Source organism: Leptopilina heterotoma, unplaced genomic scaffold (genome assembly GCF_015476425.1).
Source record: "Leptopilina heterotoma isolate Lh14 unplaced genomic scaffold, ASM1547642v1 Lhet_73, whole genome shotgun sequence".
NCBI lineage: Eukaryota > Metazoa > Arthropoda > Insecta > Hymenoptera > Figitidae > Leptopilina > Leptopilina heterotoma.
This window is the reverse complement of record NW_025111169.1, coordinates 209,765-231,311: the sequence shown is the minus strand read 5'-3', so window position 1 is coordinate 231,311 and position 21,547 is coordinate 209,765. Positions and strand designations below refer to the sequence as shown.

At 23.4% G+C, this 21,547-nt stretch overlaps 1 protein-coding gene across 6 annotated transcripts in view; it reads right to left on the bottom strand.

The window, feature by feature from the left end:
- The window catches only part of LOC122510670 (neurogenic locus protein delta), a 233,644-nt gene that overhangs the window by 180,557 nt on the left and 31,540 nt on the right, over nt 1-21,547 (bottom strand). For all 6 annotated transcript variants that reach the window (XM_043625479.1, XM_043625478.1, XM_043625483.1 and 3 more), the window contains one exon: nt 5,498-5,565. The gene's annotated coding sequence lies outside the window, so the exon portion shown is untranslated. The remainder of the gene's footprint in view (nt 1-5,497; nt 5,566-21,547) is intronic.

Sequence of the window (21,547 nt, the reverse complement as noted above, 5' to 3'; positions counted from 1 at the left end):
TTTGAAATAACTTAATTATTCTTACATAGAATTTTATTAAAGTTTTTGAAAATAATTCAACTTTTTCATAGAATTTTATTAAAATTCTTAGAAGTAATTAAATTCTTTCAAGGAATTTAATAAAAAATTGTATTCAAAATAATTGAATTTTTGTACAGAATTTTATCAAAATTTTTAAAAGTAATTCCCTTCGTTTAAATAATGTTATAACTTATGAAAATAAGACATTACTTGCGATAAATTATATTGAAATTTTGGAAAAATATTCAATTATTTTGAAAAATTTTATTAAAATTATATATTTGAATAATTGAATTCCTCTGAAGAATTTTATTATTTATGAAAATTATCGAATTCTTGCAAAGAATTTTATTTACATTTTTAAAAATAAGTAATACAATTGTTTTGAAAAAAATTAATTTTTTTAGAGAAATTAAGTTGAGATTGCATTCAAACTTTCAAAGTAATTAAATTCTTAAAAGGATTATATCGAAAATTAAAGAAATGATATAATTTTATTAAAATTATATTAAAAATAATTGAAAATATTTGAACAACAATTTTGTTATTTATGAAAATAATTGAATTTATGCAAAGAATTTGATTGAAAAATTATAATCAAAATAATTGAATATATCTGAAGAATTTTATTATTTATGAAAATAATTGAATTTTTTTTAGCAGTATTCTTCGCAGAAATTTAATTATTTTCTTAGATAATACAATTCTTCAGAGAAATTTCAATTATTTTGGTAATAATTTTAATAAAATTCTTTTTTTTCGCAAAAATTAAATTATTTTCATAAATAATAAAATTCTTCAGATAATTTCAATTATTTTGGTTATAACTTTAATCAAATTCTTCGCATAAATTCAATATTATTTTCATAAATAATAAAATTCTTTCGCATAAATTCAATTATTTTCATAAAAATAATAAATTTTGTTAATTATAAAAAAATTCTCTTATTTGAATAAAATTTCTCTGAAGTATTTTATTATTTACGAAAATAATTCAATTTTCTTTAACAGTTTCATTAAAATTTGAAGATTGAAAATAATTAAATTCCCACGTTGAATTACATTATTTATGAAAACAATTGAATTCTTGCCAAGAATTTAATTAAAATTGTACTAAAAATAATTTAACTCTTGGCAAGAATTTTATTACTTATGAAGAATATTGAGAATTGTTTCAAAGAATTTAATTCATGTTTTTGAAAATAATAAATAATAATCATTAAATGGTGAATGAATACCTAAATGATTTTTTTGAATTTTGAATCTGAAACTTGTATAAAATAATATTGTTCCAAAATTTGATAAACAAATATTCTAATGAACAAATTTCAGAGAAAATTCACATTTTTTTCAGAAAATAAATTCTATTAAAAATTAAAAATTCCTTCAAACAAAACTAGAAAAAATCAAAACTCCATATTCCGAATTTTCGAAAAATCCAAGGTGTCCACTATTCGAAAATAAATCTCCCCTGCACGCTCATCACTTCAAGTAGTGTATCCCCCATATTTGACCTGGTGCACACAAGAATTCCAGAAACCTATAATTTTTATTTTCAAGAAGAAGCCAATAGTTGTCCTAGTCCCCAATAATGATTTTTGAAAACTGTCCCCCACCGTGACCAATATGGGGAAAAATAACACAATTCGTCATGAGTGAGGAGAGTTGGTGAAAAAAGCTCACGATACAGGTTTCACTTTTTTCCACTCTGTACCCCTCGGAGTTGCGTTGTTGTCTGTCCCATTCTTCCTTGAATTGAATAACCCTCAGTCGAAAAAAGAGAGAAATAGAGAAAGAGAAAGAGAAAAAAGAAGAAGAATTATTGAAGAATATTGTGTCAGGGGAAGTGGAGTCTCCACTGCAATCTCTACATATATATACAAAATTGCCGAGATCTAGAATATCAAGATTTCCAACATGAATATTCTATAAGGCAGGGTGCACCACTTAAGCATTTGTAAACGCGTGCTTACATACGTGACTATGTATATATAAGGCACCTATTCGGTGTCTCACCTACCATTTATATTTATAATATATATATATGTGGACTATACCTACGTAAGCATCGCAACGCAGTGGTTGTAGCACGTGCTCAAATCCGAGCAGCTGCTGATGCGCGGGAAGGGGAAAACAGGAAGGATATTCGCTTCTTCCCCTTCGCCACTTCCTTTCTATCCTCGACTGCTCCCTACGGGCGTCCTCACTCCACTTTTATTTCAGCTCCTCGTCGTTTTTCGAAAATCTCGAACAAATCTTTATTCCACGATTATCACCGTCTCGCCGACTATCTAGTTCTAAACATATAGAGATGAAGGTTTCCATTTAATAATTCCCAATAGACTTAAGTATATCTAATAGAGTAAATGTGCGTATCGAATAAAATGCCCTTTTTGAAGGGTCGGAAATTTATCAGAAATGGGGATCTCCTAGTTCGATTAACAAGATTCTTTGATGAAGAGTGCGAGAAAAAGATCTGCTTTTCAGAAGCACTTGTTACGATTCAAATGGCTAATTCCGTCACTCTCTCTCCCTTATTTTATTTTCTCTCGGTTAATAAAAGGGGGAGAATTTCACGGGAATCACGATTATAATTATGTAAGAAGCAAGTGGAATCAGTCCTCGGGGGACGAATTAAACACTTTAGTTTCTCTACAAACTCTGTTAATTTTTATCAAGAATTTCCTATTCGAGATGAAAATTTATTCAATTGTATTTTTTACGAAGAGAAATTTACATTCCTGATATATTTTTATACACGTAAAAAAATATAAAGTCACTTTTTAGCTTTTTAACTATTTACAAACTAAAACCTAAACTGTCTCGAATTTCTGCGCATTTCTGTAATAATTTTTACTATTTTCAGAGTAAATTTTACTTGAATTTACTTCAAACGTAGTAAATTTAAAATTTTGCAAAAATTAAAATTCAAAAATAAATTTTAATTTCAATTTTAATTCTAATTTTTTTAATTAATTTTAAATTTTCACTCTGAAAATAGTAAAAATTGTCACAATTTTTACTATTTTCTGAGTAAATTTTACTACGTATAAAATAATTTTTAATTTTTAAATTTACTTCAAACTTTTATTTACTTTGAAATTTTTTTCGAAAAAGTGAATTTAACTCCGAAAATAGTAAAAATTGACAAAAATTGTCACAATTTTTACTATTTTCAGAGTAAATTGAACTACTTCGGAAATAATTTTTACTAAAATTTACGTCAGAACGTATAGTGAATTTTATTCCGAAATAGTAAAAATTGCCAGCAATTGTCACAATTTTTACTATTTTCAGAGGAAATTTTATTACGTCCAAAATAATTTTTACCATAGAATTTACTTTGAGCGCATAGTGAATTTTACTTCGAAAATAGTAAAAATTGACAGAAATAATTGTCTAAATTTTTACTATTTTCAGAGTAGATTTTACTACGTCCGAAATAATTTTTACTATATAGAATTTACTTCGAACGAATAATGAATTTTACTCCAAAAATAGTAAAAATTTCCCAGAAATTGGCAAAAACTCCAAACAATTTAGATTTTATTATAAAAATAGTAAAAGTTATATTTTATTCGTTTTTCCTAGCACCAAAAAGAATATCTATTGAAATAGTATAATAACAAATCCTTATTTTGCAAGAATTACAAGAATATCTCAACCAAACTAAAAATCTAGTTTCAAATTAAAAGAACTTTCCATAAAGAAATTTGCGATCTTATTAATTTTCTCACCGAAAATTGAAGAATACTTAATCCTTTCGAAATAAACAATATTTAGAAGAACGAAACAACCAAACTAAATCTAATTTCAAATTGAAGAAACTTTCCATAATGAAATTTGTACTTATTAATTTTCACACCGAAGAATACTTAATTCTTTCGAAATGAAAAAAAAATTCCAAAAGAATGAAATAGTTAACGAACGAAAAGACTAATCGAAAAATACTAATCAACGAATTAAATCTGCAACTGCAACTATTTCAAGAATTCTGCAGACGAAAAATGTCTATTTAACCGAATGTAATTAATTTAATCTCCTAATTGAATTTTTCAAAAACTCAGTTCTCCTATAATGATATCAAATTGAGATAAAAAACGAATTAAAACTGTTGCGAAGCAACATTCAGAATCAGAATTAGTAGTTTTCTAATGATTAAAAATTGCGGATTTGTTGCCAATTAGATTTTAAGGATTTTACTAATTATTAGTAGAAAACTGCTAATTTTACTTTTAAATACATTTACTTACATAAAATTCTTTCTAAATAAAATATTAAATTAAATAAATAAATATTAACTTTCCACAAATAAATTATTAGTTTTCTACTAAAAATTGGTAAAATACTTACAATTTAATTGGTAAAAGAACAGCATTCTTTAATTTGTAAAAAATTACTAATTCAGACTTAGACAGTAAACTGTATTATTTATATTTAACGACGCTGTTTATTAAGTAAATCTAAATTTTTATTCAACAATATTTTAATTTGAGAAAAATCTTAAATTAAAACAAGATAAATAAAAATTTGTAAATAATTAAATACTTTTAAATGTTGTTTTAAGGATGCAAAGAAGTTTCATTTATACCAATTTTAAGACAATCTTTTGTTGCTTTTCTAAAATTATTCCTTGCATTGATTAATGTATTGCATAAATTTTTATTCGCAAAAATCTCTTTTCTCCGCAAATTTAAGAATTAAAATCAGGAAATGAGGCTGAAACAAAAACTGAATTAAAAATTTGCTTTTAATTTTGTTTCGAGCCGACACGAAATTAAATTGACAAACTGATTTTAGTTTCGTGGCGACTCAAAACTAAATTTAGTTCTATATATGTCGACTAGAAATTAAATTAAACTGAATTTAATTTTTTCTGGACTCGGAACTGAAATTTAAAAAATTTAAATATTTAGTGTCAATCACACAAACACTAAACTCACTATACAGAAAACGAAATATTAATTAATTAAATATTTTGTTTTCTGCTTAAAAGTAAATAATTTAGTTTCTTGTTAACTCGAAACTAATGTCTTAGAAACTCAAATATTTACTTTCAAGCAAGAAAATAAAAATTCAAAAACAAAATTTCGTTTTTCAATCTTTAGTTCTGGGTCGATACGAAATTAAATTGATTTTCTTCGTTTATTTTCGAGTCGACAAGAAACAAAATTCATTTTTTTAATTTATTTTCGAGTCGCAAAAAAACTTAACTCAATTTTTTAATTTTGTATCAACTCAGAAACAAAACTAAATTTTCGTGACGATTCCTGATTAAAACTATTCTCACTTTAAAAATTCAAACCCATAATATTTTCCATTCCTTGCACAAAATTAAAATTCCCCCTTCATTCAATTCCAGTCGTTCGAAGTTTCATCGAACATGTCATTTCACCAAAAAAAAGGGTTTCACATCAAAGAAAAAAATTTTCAAAGAATATTGAAATCACGAAAGAAAAAAATAATAAAAACTCACATAATCTTTCGACAGGTTACATCCACACCGTCTCTTGAATGTATACACAAACTTCATCACCAGACCATCTGCAAATAAACAAACAATACATGAAAAATAATTTTTTTTGCCTTTCTTTAGCATAATACATATAATAGTTTGCGTAAAACGTCAAAGTATATACATAATAGAGTTATAACTCTCGTGGTACATCGAAAATAGTTGGTTAGTCCAATAAAGGGTGCAATACAATGGCAAAGTGCATGTTAAAGGATAAGGTGCATTGAACAAACGAAATAACCCGAAAGGTGTTTCACACACCTTCCCAAAAGTAAGAGGTTAAAAGTAAGAAAAAAAAGGGGAAAAAAAGTAAAATTGAAAAAAGAAGAGAATAACATCATGAAAATGTCAATCATTGTCCTATATATACACACACACATTTGGCGCAGCTGCATTTGCTGGGGATCTTAAACCACAGCAATGTGAATAATAATTTTCTAAGGTCGCGTGCCCGTGTTCTATACTTGACCGGTCTTCTTGCAATCTGTATAGGGATAGGTCGAATATATGAATAGTATTTGTGTGAGTGAGTGAGTCCTAATCCCGGGGCTTTGGAAATTTTTCCAAAAAAGTTACATATGGATTCAATGTGCGTGAGGAAGAGAAGGCGAGGGACAAACGAGACAAGGGAAACGAAAACCATCAAAAGAGGCGAGACTGTGACTATTCCAAGTTTTCAAGTATAAGAGCAGCTGCCAGTTTCCTTTGGCACGAGCCATGCTTTGCAAATTTTCGATAAAGCTCAAGGCAGCACTTGGAAGAGAGCTTCCTATATACATATATTGTGCCCGGAGAGTTTGCTGACATGGGACGCCGAACAAACTTTGGATAAGATGTGAATGCACCTGGCTTCTGCAAATTCTTGGAAGCGCTAGAGAAAAGGTGGCGAGGGTCCACCTTGATGAGATTCGTAATCGAGTGTAAATTGCCAAACAACTTCAAGGACTTGCTGTAAAATTATTAAACACACTTTAATATACAAATATGTGTAATCAAGATTTTTTTTTCCTATTTCTACAGCAAAAAAGAAAATGGTTATCAAATTTATTATCTAGGCTTGCCAGAAAAATGTGATTTTTCCCCTGATTTCCGGAGAGAATTTAGACTTTTTCCCCGACTCTAGAGAATATTCTTATTCACTCTAAAAAATGATTAGATAAGCAATAAAATGTTTCTTGAAATACATTTATTTGTGAACAACTTCAAAATTGTAAAATTATTCGAAACTTCAATTACCTATTATTTTAAATAAATAAATATTCAATTATTTTTTAAAATAAATAAATATTTAATTATTTTTTTAAATAAATAAATATTCAATTATTTTTTAAATAAGTAAATACTCAATTTTTTACCAATTATTATTTTATCATAGAATTTAAAATTTTCAAAAATTTAAAATATCAAACCTTTTAAAATTCAATAATTTATAAGAATTGCTATTAGAGTATCAATTCTTTCCAAAAATTATTTTCAAAATTTTATTTCAATTATTTTTTAGAATTCTCAATTAAAATTCTTCTCTAAATAAATTATTTTTAATAATTTTTTAGAAAAATTTTACGAAATTTTGATTATTAGAAAATATTTCAATTAAAGACAAATTCAGAAATTCAACTAATTTTTAAAAAATTCATCAAAAAACCAACTTCATTAGATTTTTTAATTCGAATTATTTAAAATTACAATTTGAAAGCATTTGAAATTCAATTATTTATCAAAGTTGCCAACGATTCTCTTCTAAAATTTAATTATTTTTTTAATTTTTAAGTAAACTTCAATTCGCTAAATAATTTTCAAATAATTTATTAAAAAAAACATTTTATTAGATATTCAAGAAAATAATTGAATACCTGCCATGCATTTTATTATTTATTAAATTTTATTAAATTTAATTTCTGCGAAGAATTTCATTATTTATAAAAATAATTGAATTTCTGCGAAGAATTTCATAAAAATTATAACCAAAATAATTAAATTTCTCTGAAGAATTTTATTATTTATAAAAATAATTGAATTTCTGCGAAGAATTTCATTAAAATTATAACAAAAATAATTTAATTTGTCTGAAGAATTTTTTTTATTTATCAGAAAAATAATTAAATTCTTTAGAGAAATTTTATTAAATTTATATTAAAAATAATTAAATTCCTCTGAAAAATTTCATTATTTATGAAAATAATATTGAAAATCCCTGCAAAGAATTGTCTTCTTTAGAAAATTAATTAAATTTTTTTGAAGAAATCTATTAGAATTATATGCAAAATAATTGGATTTTTCTGAAGAATTTCATTATTTATAAAAATAATAATTGAATTTCTGCGAAAAAATTATATTAAAAAATTATATTATTTATAAAAATAATTACATTTATACAAAAAATTTTATTGAAATTATAATAAAAATAATTAAATTCTTCAGAAGAATTTTATTATTTATGAAAATAGTAAAATTTCAGCGAAGAATTTAATTAAAATTTTTCAGAAATAATTGAATTCTTTTCAGTATTTTTATAAAAAATTGTTGTTTGGACAAGAATTGAATTCTTATACAAAAAATTTCTTTTAATTTTTTAATATAATCGATTTTGTCAATAATTTTAATGAATAATGTTACTATTAAATGTTATTAAAATTGTATTGTAAATAATTATTAAATTCCTGAGAAGAATATTATTATTTATAAAAATTTAATTTTTACGAAGAAATTTACTATTTATAAAAAAATTGAATTGTTTACAAGAATTTATTAAAAGTTTAGAAAATAATTGAATTCTTTCAAAAAACTTTATTAAAAATTTAAAAAAATAATTGAATCCTTTCGCAATTTTGCTAAAATTGTATTGAAAATAATTGAATTCTAGGTACCAAAGAATATTATTATTTGTGAAAAAAATAGAATTTTCTAAAAATAATAAATAAATTATGTACTTAATAAATAAATTGTTTAAATTTTTAATTTGAGAAAAAATGGAAAATACGTGTTTTTTTATCAAAAAAAACTATTTTTAGATTTAATTTTAATTCTAAATTTAAAAAATCGTATATTTTCAAAATCTCCAATATCATTTCTAAATAAACAATTCCATTTTTGTTCAATTCTGATTCAAAAAAATTTGCTTTTATTTATTGTTTCTTGACAACAAAACATATTTCTCATAAAAGGAGGAGAATTTATTACTGGTTGCCATTATTGACCATAAATATATTAATGTACAATTCAACCCCCTTTTTCTTATTTGAATTGACTGTAGCCTATTAAAAAATTAAATACTCTGCGTCAGAATTCAGACATTTGCATAAGATTAGCACTAGAAAAGAAAAGAACGTGGGGTCAACCGGATTTACAAGATTTCCCTTCAGAAAAAGCTATTGTCTGAAATTAGTGATTCAGCTCATAACGGCCAACAATTCAAATTTATGTCCAATTCTATAGCTTAAAAAAAATTTTTTTTTAGTTTATCAAGTTCTTTATTTCTTTTTTTTTTAATTCTAACGCATAAAAATGAAGATACCTTTACAAAGAGAACTTTCGAGAACTTCAATTTTTGTGTATTCAACTTTTGAAAAGAATACCCTTATTATGCAAGTCATTCGTAAATGATTTCATTAAAACTAAAACTTTTCACCTGGTGTTTAAGCTTAGATTTAACACGTCAAGAAGAAAGAAAAATCAAAGAGAGATTATCGAAATATTATTTCTGCCTACGTCATTGCCAAAAGTTATAGAAGATTTCGATTCTTTTGTACAAAATCATATTCCTGAGAATTAAGAAAGAATTAATTAAATAAAATAATCGAGACAGGGTTGCCACGAAAATTTAATTCTGTATTTCCCTGACTTTTCTTTGATTCTCAGATTTTTCATTTTACGAAAGAAATAAAGAAAATTAAAAGTAAAATTCTACGAGCGGTGAGAAAAATATATACATATGTAAATTAGTTTGAAAATGTGTCAGTACCCACGACACAAGTGAATAAAGCTTTTTTTTGGCATTCCCTTTTCTTACGGAAGACTCGAGTGCGCAACATGCGAATCATTAAAGAAGCTGAATGTACAGCCAGTGCCGTATTTCTCTCTCTATATATATTGAATTTATTCAAAGACGAAAGGAACAATGAACACCATGCGCTGCACATGTCTAAATAATCACAATAATTTCCTTCCCGCAGTTGTAAATAAGTATTCATTCACTCTAATTTTTATTTCTCGATGAGAATCAAAGAGACAAAAAGAAACAAATAAAACTTAAATGTTCGTTATATTGTCCTATATATATACCTATACAATATTGCATTTTGGATTGAGAATGGAAGAAAATTTTCCAACCGAAACAAACAATTATTTTTTTAATAATTAAAAAAATTAAAATAATATTATTATGAATATTAATATAATATTAATTATATGCATGCAAATTCTACTAATTTATTAGTAAAATTTACTAATTCAAAATCATAAATTCATAAATAATTAAATAAAATATTAATTTAAATAATGATTTTACAAAAACATCAGTAAATTAGTAGAAATTACAATTTATTAGTAAAATTTACGAATTCAAAAGCAAAAAGTAAGTTACTAATTCGAATTAGTAAATATTTTTACTAATTCAAATTTAGAGAGAAGAGATTGCACGTAATTGTCATTTGCAGACTTCGCACTCGATAATTATAATTTTAAAAAACTAGCAAAAAGTAACTACCGAAAAATTAAACTTGACGATCAAAAAAACTCGTTTTAGAAACTTCAAAAAACTGACAAAAATTCCATTCTATTATTTTCCTGACTTTTTCCTAATTTTCATCAAAAATATTTATACTTCTTTCTTATCCTGCTAATAAATTGAATTCCTGCAAAGAATTATATTATTCATGACAAAATTTAAATATATTTATCAAAATAATTTCATTCTTGCGAAGAATTTTAGAAAATAATTTTAATTAATTGATTTCTTTCGACTAATTTTATGCAAATTCTAATTTAAGTAAATGAATTCCTTAGAAATTATTCTTATCCAAGAAAAGAATTGAATTCTTACTAAGATTTTAACAAAAAAATTTTGAAATAATTGAATTCTGTTTAGAAATTTTATGAAAATAGTATAGATATTAAAAATCATTAAATTGCAAAAAGTTTTTAAAAATAATTAAATTTTACAAAGAATCAAATTAAAATTTTTGACAATATTTGAATTCTTGCGAACGATTTTATTAGAATTTGTTAAAATAACTGAATTTACAAGAAGATATTTATTATACTTTTAAAAACAATTGAATTCTTGTGATTAACTTCCTGAGAAAAATATTATTATTTATAAAAATAATTTAATTTTTGCGAAGAATTTTACTATTTATAAAAAAAATTGAATGGTTTCCATTTTTCCAAGAATTTATTAAAAGTTTAGAAAATAGTTGAATTTTTTCGAAAAACTTTATTTAAAATTGTAAAAAATAATTGAAACCTTTCATCAAATTTTTTTAAAATTGTATTCATAATAATTGAATTTTTATAATGAATATTGTTATTTATGAAAATAATTGAATTTTGCAACGAAATTTTATTAAAATGCCTCAAAATAATTGAATTTTCGGGAATAATTTTGTTATTTATCTTTAATATTTATGTAAATAATTGATTTTTTGGGAAGAATTTAATGAAAATCTAAAAGAATAATTGAAATATTTTCAAAAAATTTAATTAAAATTGTATTTAAAATAATTGATTTCTTTCAAACAATTTTATTAAAATATTTGAAAATAATTGAATTTCTGTGAAAAATTGTTATATTTTTGTAAATAATTGAATTTTGAAAATAATTATATTCTTTCGAAAAAATTTAATTAAAAATGTATTGAAAAATAATTTAATTCTTCTAAAAAATTTTATCAAAAATTTTTTTAAATAATTGAAATCCTGCGATGAATTTTATTATTTAGGAAAATAATTGAATAGTTGCTAAGAATTTTATTAAAAATTTTCAAAAATAATTGAAATTCTTCGATGAGTTTTATTATAATATAATTTATATAATTTTTTCGCAATAACTCAATTATTTTCATATATTATATGGAAATAATTGACTTATTGCGAAAAAATTTTTTTAAATGATTAAAAAGAATTGAATGTCTGTGAAAAATTATGTTATTTTTGAAAATAATTGAATTTTCTTCATGAGAATTTTAAAAAACATTGTTTTAAATAATTAATTGTTTCAAAATATAATAAATATTATGAAAATTTTATTTTAAATAATTGAATTCCTGTGGAAAACTTCATTTGTGAAAATAATTGAATTTTTCGATTAATTAATTTAAAAAATTCTTCGATGAGTTTTATTATTTATGAAAATAATTGAATTCTTGCTTAGAATTTTATCAACAAAATTTTTTTAAATTTAATTTTTATGAAAAATCTTATTATTAATGAAAGTAATTGAATTATTGTAAAGAATTGTATAGAAATTTTGTTAAATAATTGATTTTCTCGAAATTTTTTTGAAAATGCTATTCTAAATTAACTGAATTTCTAGAGAAATTTTATTATTTATGAAAATAATTGAATGATTGCGAAGAAATTTATAAATAAAATTTGTAAATAATGAAATTCCTGTGAAATTTTATGAAAATACTAGATATTGAAAATAATTGAATGGTATAATGGAAATTTAAAAAACAAAAAAAAATAGTATCTTTTAGTGGCTGAAATCTAAAAAAAAGTATTCAAATAGTAGCGTAACTTAAAAAAAGTAGTGAATAGTAGGTTTTAGTAGATAAATGCGAAGTCTCCATTTGTCCAATTCAAAAGTCAATAATTATTTCAGAGCAAATTTTCGAATGTAATTTAGAACCAAAGTTAAAATTTCAAATTAAATTAAAGAAAAATAACAAGTGACGAAAATGTAAAAAAATTCAAAAGCGAAATTCCCTTACTTAATTACTGTGTAACCAAATACATATTTTGGTAGAATATTAAGAAAGTAAACTCCCAATACAATCTAATACTTTTTATAGTAAAGTAAGACGAATTCCTCATGATCAGAAAAGATGCATTTGTTTATCGACATATCGTATTCACCATCAGGTGAGATGCATAGTTACGTTCCTGCACTGATCATCATGATGTCGAAGTACCTGCCGGGTTCCCGAAAAGGCGAGAGGAAAAGCAGTGGAGGGCAGGAGACAGCTGCTTGTTTCGTCGTAGCATCTGGCGATATCCGATCCTTATAGCCACGCGCCGCTTCCCCTACTTTTTCGTCATCGTCTTCTCCTCATCTTTTCCTTCGACTTCTTCTTCTTTTTCTTCTTTTCAAAAAATTTTTCTCTCCTCCTCCTTTTTCATGATTTTTCACAAAAAAAAATCTCTCCTCAAGCTTGAAAATCTTTTTCCCCCACACACAAATAGCTAAATTTTTAAATGTGCACTTCATCGAGCAGCACTTATGTCAGTCATCTCTCCTCTTCTTCTTTTCATCTCCCACAATCAAGATGTTTCTGTCGCACGACTCTTCAACAATTCCATTTTCCTTCTTTGAATTCAATCTTTTTTTGTTTCTTTTTTGAGAATGAGCGTGACGCCTTAACGCGCTTGAGATTTACTCCCTTTCATTGTACTTGCTCTTTCTTTTCATATCATATTAAAAACTTATCACAATTCAGACTCGTTTCAATGTTAAATAAGGTGGAAGTTCAAGATGAAAAGCGAAAGAATAATCTTTCGCACATTTTTCTCTCGTATATTATAGTTATTTTTTTTTCCTTTTTCGAAAAAAAATGTATTAAATCAGTTCAATGATTTTGTGTGTGCGCATCGAAAATTTCTTTTACAAATTATACTGAATTCGATGCATTAAAACAAATTTTTTTTATTGTGCATCATGCGCTTTTAATAGACGATATAAGTTTGGGTTATTGACCCCGATTAACGAAATGTGGGATTAATTTTCAGAGTTTCTGTTTTATATCGACAAATTGTGCTTATTGAAATTTCTATTTAATAAAATTTATGTTCAATTTGATTTTTTTAATAAAAATTTATTTTTCCAACATTTGTCATAAAACAAAATTATTTTACCAAAATTTTCCATATAACAGAATTATTTTACTAAAAAGTTCTATTTAGCAGAATTTTTATTATGCAAAATTTTTATTTACTTACGAATTACTATTTAATTAAATTGTTTCTGATTGACATTCCTTTTATGAAACAAAAATTTTTATTTAACTAATTTTCATTTAAAAAATTTTCGTTTCCAAAATTATTTTAGCCAAAGTTTTCTTATTATACAAAATTTCTACTTTTAACATATTAATGGATGATTTTCAATTTGATCGAATTCTAAATTAAGCAAAATTAATATAGCAAAAATTTTAATTTTCCCGAAATTTTTTTTTCAACGTGCAAACGAATGAATTTATATTTTACAGAATTTGCACTTATTCGCAAAATTAATTCTCAATTTTCAAATTTATGTACAGAAAATCATTGAATTCTTGCAAAGTATTCATAAAAAAATTTGAAAATAATTAAATATATTTCAAGAATTTTATCAAAAATTTTTTTTTCAATAATTTAATTCTTTCAAAAAAATTTAATTAAAATTGTATTAAGAATAATTTAATTCTTGGCAATATTTTTATTAAAATTCTTTACAATAATTGAATTGTTTTGAAGAATTTATTTCAATTTTCTTGAAAAAAAATTGAGTTTTTTTAATTAATTTTTACTGAAAATTTTGAAAGTAATTGAATTTTATGAAGATTTTCTTTAAAGTTTTTAAAATAATCGTGTTTATTATTAATTGAAATAATAATTTTCCTATTAAATTATATTAAAAATATTCATAGAAAATTAAATTCTTTTAAAAAATTTTATTAGAGTTTTTGTAAATAATTAAATTTTGTCTAGGAATTCCATTAAATTTCGTAAAAATAATGAAATTTTTCAAAATAATTTTAATTAAAAATTTTGAAAACAATTGAAATTTACAAAGAATTTTATTAAAAACTTTTGAGAACAATTGAGTTGTTTAGAAAAATTTTATTACAATTTTTAAAAATAATTGAACCTGTTAGAGAAATTTTATTAAAATTGTATTGAAAATAATTTAATTTCTCAGAAGAATTTTATTATTTACAAGAATAATTGAATTGTTTCGAAGAATTTTATAAGAAGTGTTGAAAATAATTGAATTTTTATTAAAATTCTTGAAAATAATTGAATTTAATTAATATTTTTAAAAATAATTGTATTCTTTCGAAAAATTTAATTAAAATTTAATTAAAAATAATTAAATTCCTCCGAAATATTTTATTATTTATAATAATAATAATTGAATTCCTTTGAAGAATTTGATTATTATTTGTAAAAATATTTTCATTCTTGCGAAGAATTTTCTTATTTATGAAAATAATTGAATTCTTGCATAGGATTTTACAATTCATAAAAATAATTGAATTGTTTCGAAGAACTTTATCTAAATTGAGCGCTCCAATGCAACAACTCGTTCGACGCTCGAAAATTTTTCGAGCGTCGAACGAGTTGTTGCATTGGAGTGCTCAATTTTTGAAAATAATTGAATTTTTACATAGAATTTTAATTAAAATTTTGAAAATAATGATAATTTTAAAAGAATTTTATTAAAATTGTCGAAAATAATTGAATTTATATTAAAATTTTTTAAAATAATCGAATTTAATTAATATTTTTAAAAATAATTGTATTTTTCCAAGAAATTTTATTAAAATTGTATTAAAAATAATTGAATTGCTCTAAAAAATATTAATTATTATTTATGAGAATAATGAAATTCTTGCGAAAAATTTTATTAAAATTTTTGAATAATAATAAACAAGAATATTTCATATTTTGCACTTAATAAGTTAATTCTTTAAATTTTGAGTATAAAATCATTCAAAAATTGATGTTTAATTTTGAAAATATAAAGTTTTTTAATCTACAAACTAACAATAAATGGAATACCGCGTTACACGCTTATCATTTGCTATAGTTAATTAACAAAAACTACATTTTTTTCTCTTTAAAATAATTTCCCTCGTTGAATTAATTCAATTTGATTGGGTACACTTTTTTGAAAGACAAAAAAAAAAGCGAAAAAGAAAAGAAAAGAATTTTGAATCAAAAACGAAGAAAAATAAAATTTTATTTTATGAGGTACATCACTATATAGTGCGTATAAAGAGAATATTATTTGGGATGGTGAGGATAAAAAAATTTTTTCGAATTGCAATAATGCAGACCTGCCACGAAGTCGTTGAACGACTTAATGATCCGCTTTTGTAAATTTACGACTCTCTCTCTCTTTCTCTTTTCCTTTCTCTTTCTTCATCAAAAACGATTTCTTGGATTTCTTTCTCTCTGACCACCCCATTTTCGGGCTACGACTTTATATAGTAAGCGATTTTATCTTCGCTTCCTCTTGCTTTTCCTCCTCCTATCCTCTTCACCGAGTGGGTAACCGCTTGTTTTATTAACTCACAAAGTTAATATATACATATATACAATATTGAGTTGAGTTTCTGTGTTGCGCTTTTTTAATCCACAATTTGTGTATATGTGTGGATGTGTGCTTTTACTTTTTGACAGGCTATGTTTAATAATTGGTAATTACTTGATTATTGATTAAAATCTTGGCATGATGCGCTTATATACATCATTCATCGTATATGTAAAAAAATGCGAAAAGAGATTCGTTAAATTTACATTAATTAAATTATGTCCGGTCGATTGTCGGTGTATTTAAAGGGCGAACATTCGTTTGCAATTATGTATCTAGACGTTCTTTTTATTGAATCGTTTAATTTTATTGGCTTTACTTTATATACTTTTCAATGAGAATTGAAAAAAGTGCAGGAAAAATTATTATTATTATTTATCAATATTCTTTTTAGTTTTAAATATCGACTTAAAAAAATTCACTTATTAAGTATATACAAAATTAAGTATTATTGTTTATGTTTTCAAAAATTAAAATATAATTCTTCGCAAGAATTCAATTTTTTTTCTTAATTCTCGTTATAAAATTTTTCATAAGAATTCAATTATTTCCATAAATTTAATAATAAAATTTTTCAAAGAATTTCAATTATTCACAAATTTTTTTATTCTTTGCAAGAATTCAATTATTTTCATAAATAATAAAATTTCTTGAAGAATTTTTGTTTCAAAATTTACTGCAATTTAAAAGTTTTAATTATGAAAAAAAAATCAAAGAAGAATTAATGTTTTTTGAATTTTTCAAAAATATTTCGACAAAAAAAACTTAAATTTTTGATGATCCACAAGTTTTGAATTTTCATATGAAAAATATATTTTATTAAAAATATTTTCGTAAATTACTGATTGCAATAATTCAATGTAAAATTAAGAACAAATTTTATATTTAGAAACTATATAATTAATTTTTTTGATAGTGACGCAAAATTATTGAAATAAAAATTATATTTGAAGAAAAAATAAATTTTCCTTCATTTGAACGTTCAGAATTTTAGGTTCTTAATTTTTCTTAGTAATTCCAAAAATTTGATTTTTTCCCCAACTTCTCGATAAAATTCCCTGACAATTTCCTGATTTCCTCGACCAATTCCATTTTCCCTAATTTTCCATTCCCTAATTTTCCTAACTCGATCCAAATCTGTCTGGAGAAATATTTAGAAAATATAAGATTAAAAATTTGTTAAGAAAAACTAATTACTAATTCAGTTATTTTTATAAATAATACAATTTTTTGCAAAAAAATCAATAATTATTTTCAACAAAATTTCAATAAAACTTCGAAACAATTTTATTGTTTTTTAAAATAGTAAAATCTTTGCGAAAATTCAATTATTATCAATAAAATTTCACAAAAGAATTCAATTTTTTTCTTAATTCTCATTATAAAATTTTCAAAAAGAATTTAATTATTTTAAAAATTTTAATAAAATTCTTCCTAAATATTCAATTATTTTCAATACAATTTTAACTAAATTCCTACAAAGAGTTAAATTTTCATCGAAAACATTATATTAAATTTTAAAAATTTTAATAAAAATCTTTGCAAGATTTCAATTATTTTCATAAATAATAAAATTTTTCAAAGGATTTCAATTATGTTCTAAAATTTTAATAAAATTCTTCCTAAAAATTCAATTATCTTCATAAAAAAGTACAATTTTTTTGAAGATTTCAATTATTCTCTTAAATAATAAAATTCTTCGGAGGATTTCAATTATTTTCAAAAATGTGAAACAAATTTTTGTCAAAAATTCAATTTTTTCATAAATAATTGAATTCTTCGCAGGATTTCAATTATATTCAAAAATTTGAAACAAATTCTTGTCAAGAATTTAATTTATTTTCATAAATAATTGAATTCTTCGCAGGATTTCAATAATATTCAAAAATCTGAAATAAATTCTTGTCAAGAATTCAATTTTTTCCATAAATCATTGAATTCTTTACAGAATTTCAATTATTTTTAAAAATTTGAAATAAATTCTTGTCAAGAAATCCTTTCGAAGTAAAATTCATCGCAAAAATTATTTTGAAAATTATTTTAAAAAGTTGAAAAAATTCTTTGTTTAATTCAATTATTTTCAAAATTTTCAATTAAAATTATTCAAAAAAACGAAGTTATTTAAAAAACCACAAAAATATTTTTCAAAAGAATTTAATTATTCCCTGACATTTTCCTGATTTCCCAGATGAATTCCAGTTTCCCTGACTTTTCCCTTTCCTAATTATCCTAACTCGATACAAATCTGTTTGGAAAAATATTTAGAAAATAAAAAATAAAAAATTTGCTAAGAAAAACTAATTACCGATAGGTAATTAGTTTTTCTTAGCAAATTTTTAATTTTTAATTTTTTAAATACTTTTATCGCTAATTACTTTTTCTCAGCAAACTTTTAATCTGGCAATTAACTTCTGGCAACCCTGTAATATTAAAATATTCAGAAACTACAAAAAAAAAATTGAAGATCTGATTTTCTTCAACTCACAGCAAGACCTCGAGGGTCCACTGATTTATTCAAAAAATCTTAAAGTTGGCAACGAGACCCTGGCGTCGTCTAGATCGTCCAAGTTTGCGGCGGTGGCGAGCAACGAGCGTGCTTCCTGCGTTGACCGGAAGTCGCGAGTCAGAGGCTCGGCTCTACGTAGCGTTACGCTTCCTTACGCGTATCTACCGTCTCGGTGGCAGTTTGAGTCTAAGTTGCATCGTGAAAACGTAAAATATATGGGGGCCTTTAAAAGCACAAACCGCAACAGTTTCAAGGACACAACTTCTTGACAGTCCATCACATGTTGTCCCTAGGATCAAAGACCCTCCCTCTCTCTCTCTCTCTATCTCTCTCTCTCAACTATAAAGAACAAATCAAAATTAATACCAAACTTTTCATTTTTCCACTCCTCTTTTGTTTCTTTTTCCTTTTTTATTCTTGTTACAAAAAAACCAAGTTCGTTTCCTTGAAAAATTTTATGGTTTTGTGATCATCACCTTGACGGAGAGAATTATTTTCCTTTACACCTGACACAATTCACTATTTATTTATTCTCACCTGCGAGGGGGGAATTTTTTGAAAAACAACTTTCTCTAAAGGAGTCTATTATTATATTGTACCTGTCAAAGTTGACAAAACTATAGAAGAAACAGAAAGATAAGAAATGAGAATTGTATTTTATTTCCTGTTTCATTCCTTCGACTATAATAGCTTAATATAATAAGTGTATTTCACGGTTAAAACCGAAATTTACAAAACTATGGAAAAGAAAATACAACCTGCTGCTTTCATTATTTAGATTTCTGAAATACTCGACAGGTTCTCTATTTTACTAAAGCCGATTTTCTATATAAGACTTCTTCCTTCCTTCCTTCCTTCCTCTTCTTCATTCTTCTATTATTGGATTTAAAATGCAGAAAATGACTTTTTATTTCTTGTGCGAGCAGAATGATTTTTGTGTACGAAAAACTACGACCGGAAATACTCTTTTCAGGTGTGTGAAACCTTCAAGGAACTTGGGGGGGGGCATTTTAAATGTTCCTTTGAAAAAGAATCATTTGAATGCGGTTTCAATTCAGAAGCAATAGAAATGAATGTAAAAAAAACTAGTACGGCCCAATTTTTTTTTTTTTTTTTGCAGTTTCTAGATTCAGAAAAAATCTTTTTGGAATTTTAAAAAATTTTTAAGGCCTGCCCACGTGGATACGATTTTTGTTATTTCTCTTCGAAAAAAAAAAGAAAGAATTACATTCAGTCCAATATACAATTCAATTTTTTTAAATTTAAGATACTTCCCCCGTAAAATTACAAAGCGACCACAAAAATTTGATTTCATTTCCACTGATTTCCAGACAGAATTTAAAATTCTTTTTTGACCTCTAAATAAGAAAAATTCAAGATGAGTTCAATCATTTAAAAAAAGATCATTTTTAGATGCAAAAATTGAATTAAAAATTCTTAGAGTATGTGACGAACTACCCTTTCAGTAAAATTCTTTAAAAGTTCAATTATTTTTAACCAAATTCTTGAAAACTTCAATTATTTCAAAATTTTTCAAGTAATCGTTTAAAAAAATTCAATAAGTTTTGGAAAAAAGAGTTGAATTAATTTTAAAAACTTCAACTTTTAGAATTTTAAATAAAATTGTTCTAAATTTCAATTTTTGAAAAGAAAATTTAAGTTTAAATTTTTTAAAATTCAATTATTTGTCAATTATTAAATTAAAATTATTTTGAAAATTATTTTTTTAAATCTTTAATAATATTTTTTAACAAAACTAGCAAAATTCTTACGTGTATTAAATTTATTACTATTATATAAAATTGAAAATTTTTTTTCAAACATCAACTTCAATTTTTGAATTATTTCAGATTCTTGAAAGAATTTGATTAATTTTACAAATTATTATGAAAATCGTCGAAAGAATTCAATTATTATCCAAAATTTTGATAGAATTTTTAAAAAGAATTCAATTATTTTCAATACAATTTTAACTGAATTCCTCGAAAGAATAATATATTAAAATGTTAAAAAATAAAAATTAATTATAAGTGCTTCGCAGGAATTCAATTATTCTTTTCAATACAGTTTTAATAAAGTTTCTCGAAAAAATTCAGTTATTTTTTTTTAATTTTGATAAACCTTTCCTTATTAAAACTTAATTATATTCAAAAAATTTAATGAAAATTTTCGAAACAATTCAATTATTTTCTGAAATTATAATAAAATTTTTCGAAGAAATTAAATTATTTTGAACAATTTAATAACATTTCTGAAAAAAATTATTTTTCAACATTTTAATAAAATTCTGTGAAAGAATTTAATTATTTTCAAAAATTTTAATGAAATTTTACGAAACAATTCAATTACTTTCAAAAATTATAATAAAATTCTTCGGAATTCAATTATTTTGAACATTTTAATAAAATTCCTTGAAAGAATTCAATTATTTTGAAAATTTTAATAAAATTCGTTGAAAGAATTAAATTATTTTTTGACATTTTAATAAAATTCTTTGGAAGAATTCAATTATTTTGAGCATTTTAATAAAATTCCTTGAAAGAATTCAATTATTTTTCAATATTTCAATAAAATTCCGTGAAAAAATTTACTTATTTTCAAAAATTTTAATGAAACTTTGCAAAGCAATATTATTTTTAACAAATAAAATTTTTCGCAAGAATTGAAATATTTTCATAAGTTATAAAATTCTTTGAAAAAATTCAATTATTATAAAAATTTTAATAAATTTACATGAAATAATTCAATTATTTAAAAAAAAAATTGTTATGAAATTCTGTAGAAGAATTCAATTAATTTTAGTATAACTTTAATTATTTTAGAATTTTAAAGTAAATTTACAAATTATGATTTTTAATTCCAACAATTTTGCTTAATTAATTTAATTAAAACAAAAATTTAAGGAGAATTCACGTTGATACAGTTCATAACGTTTATAATCAACGATTTTAGAAGACAAATATTTTTCTAAGCAAATTTTTATAAATCT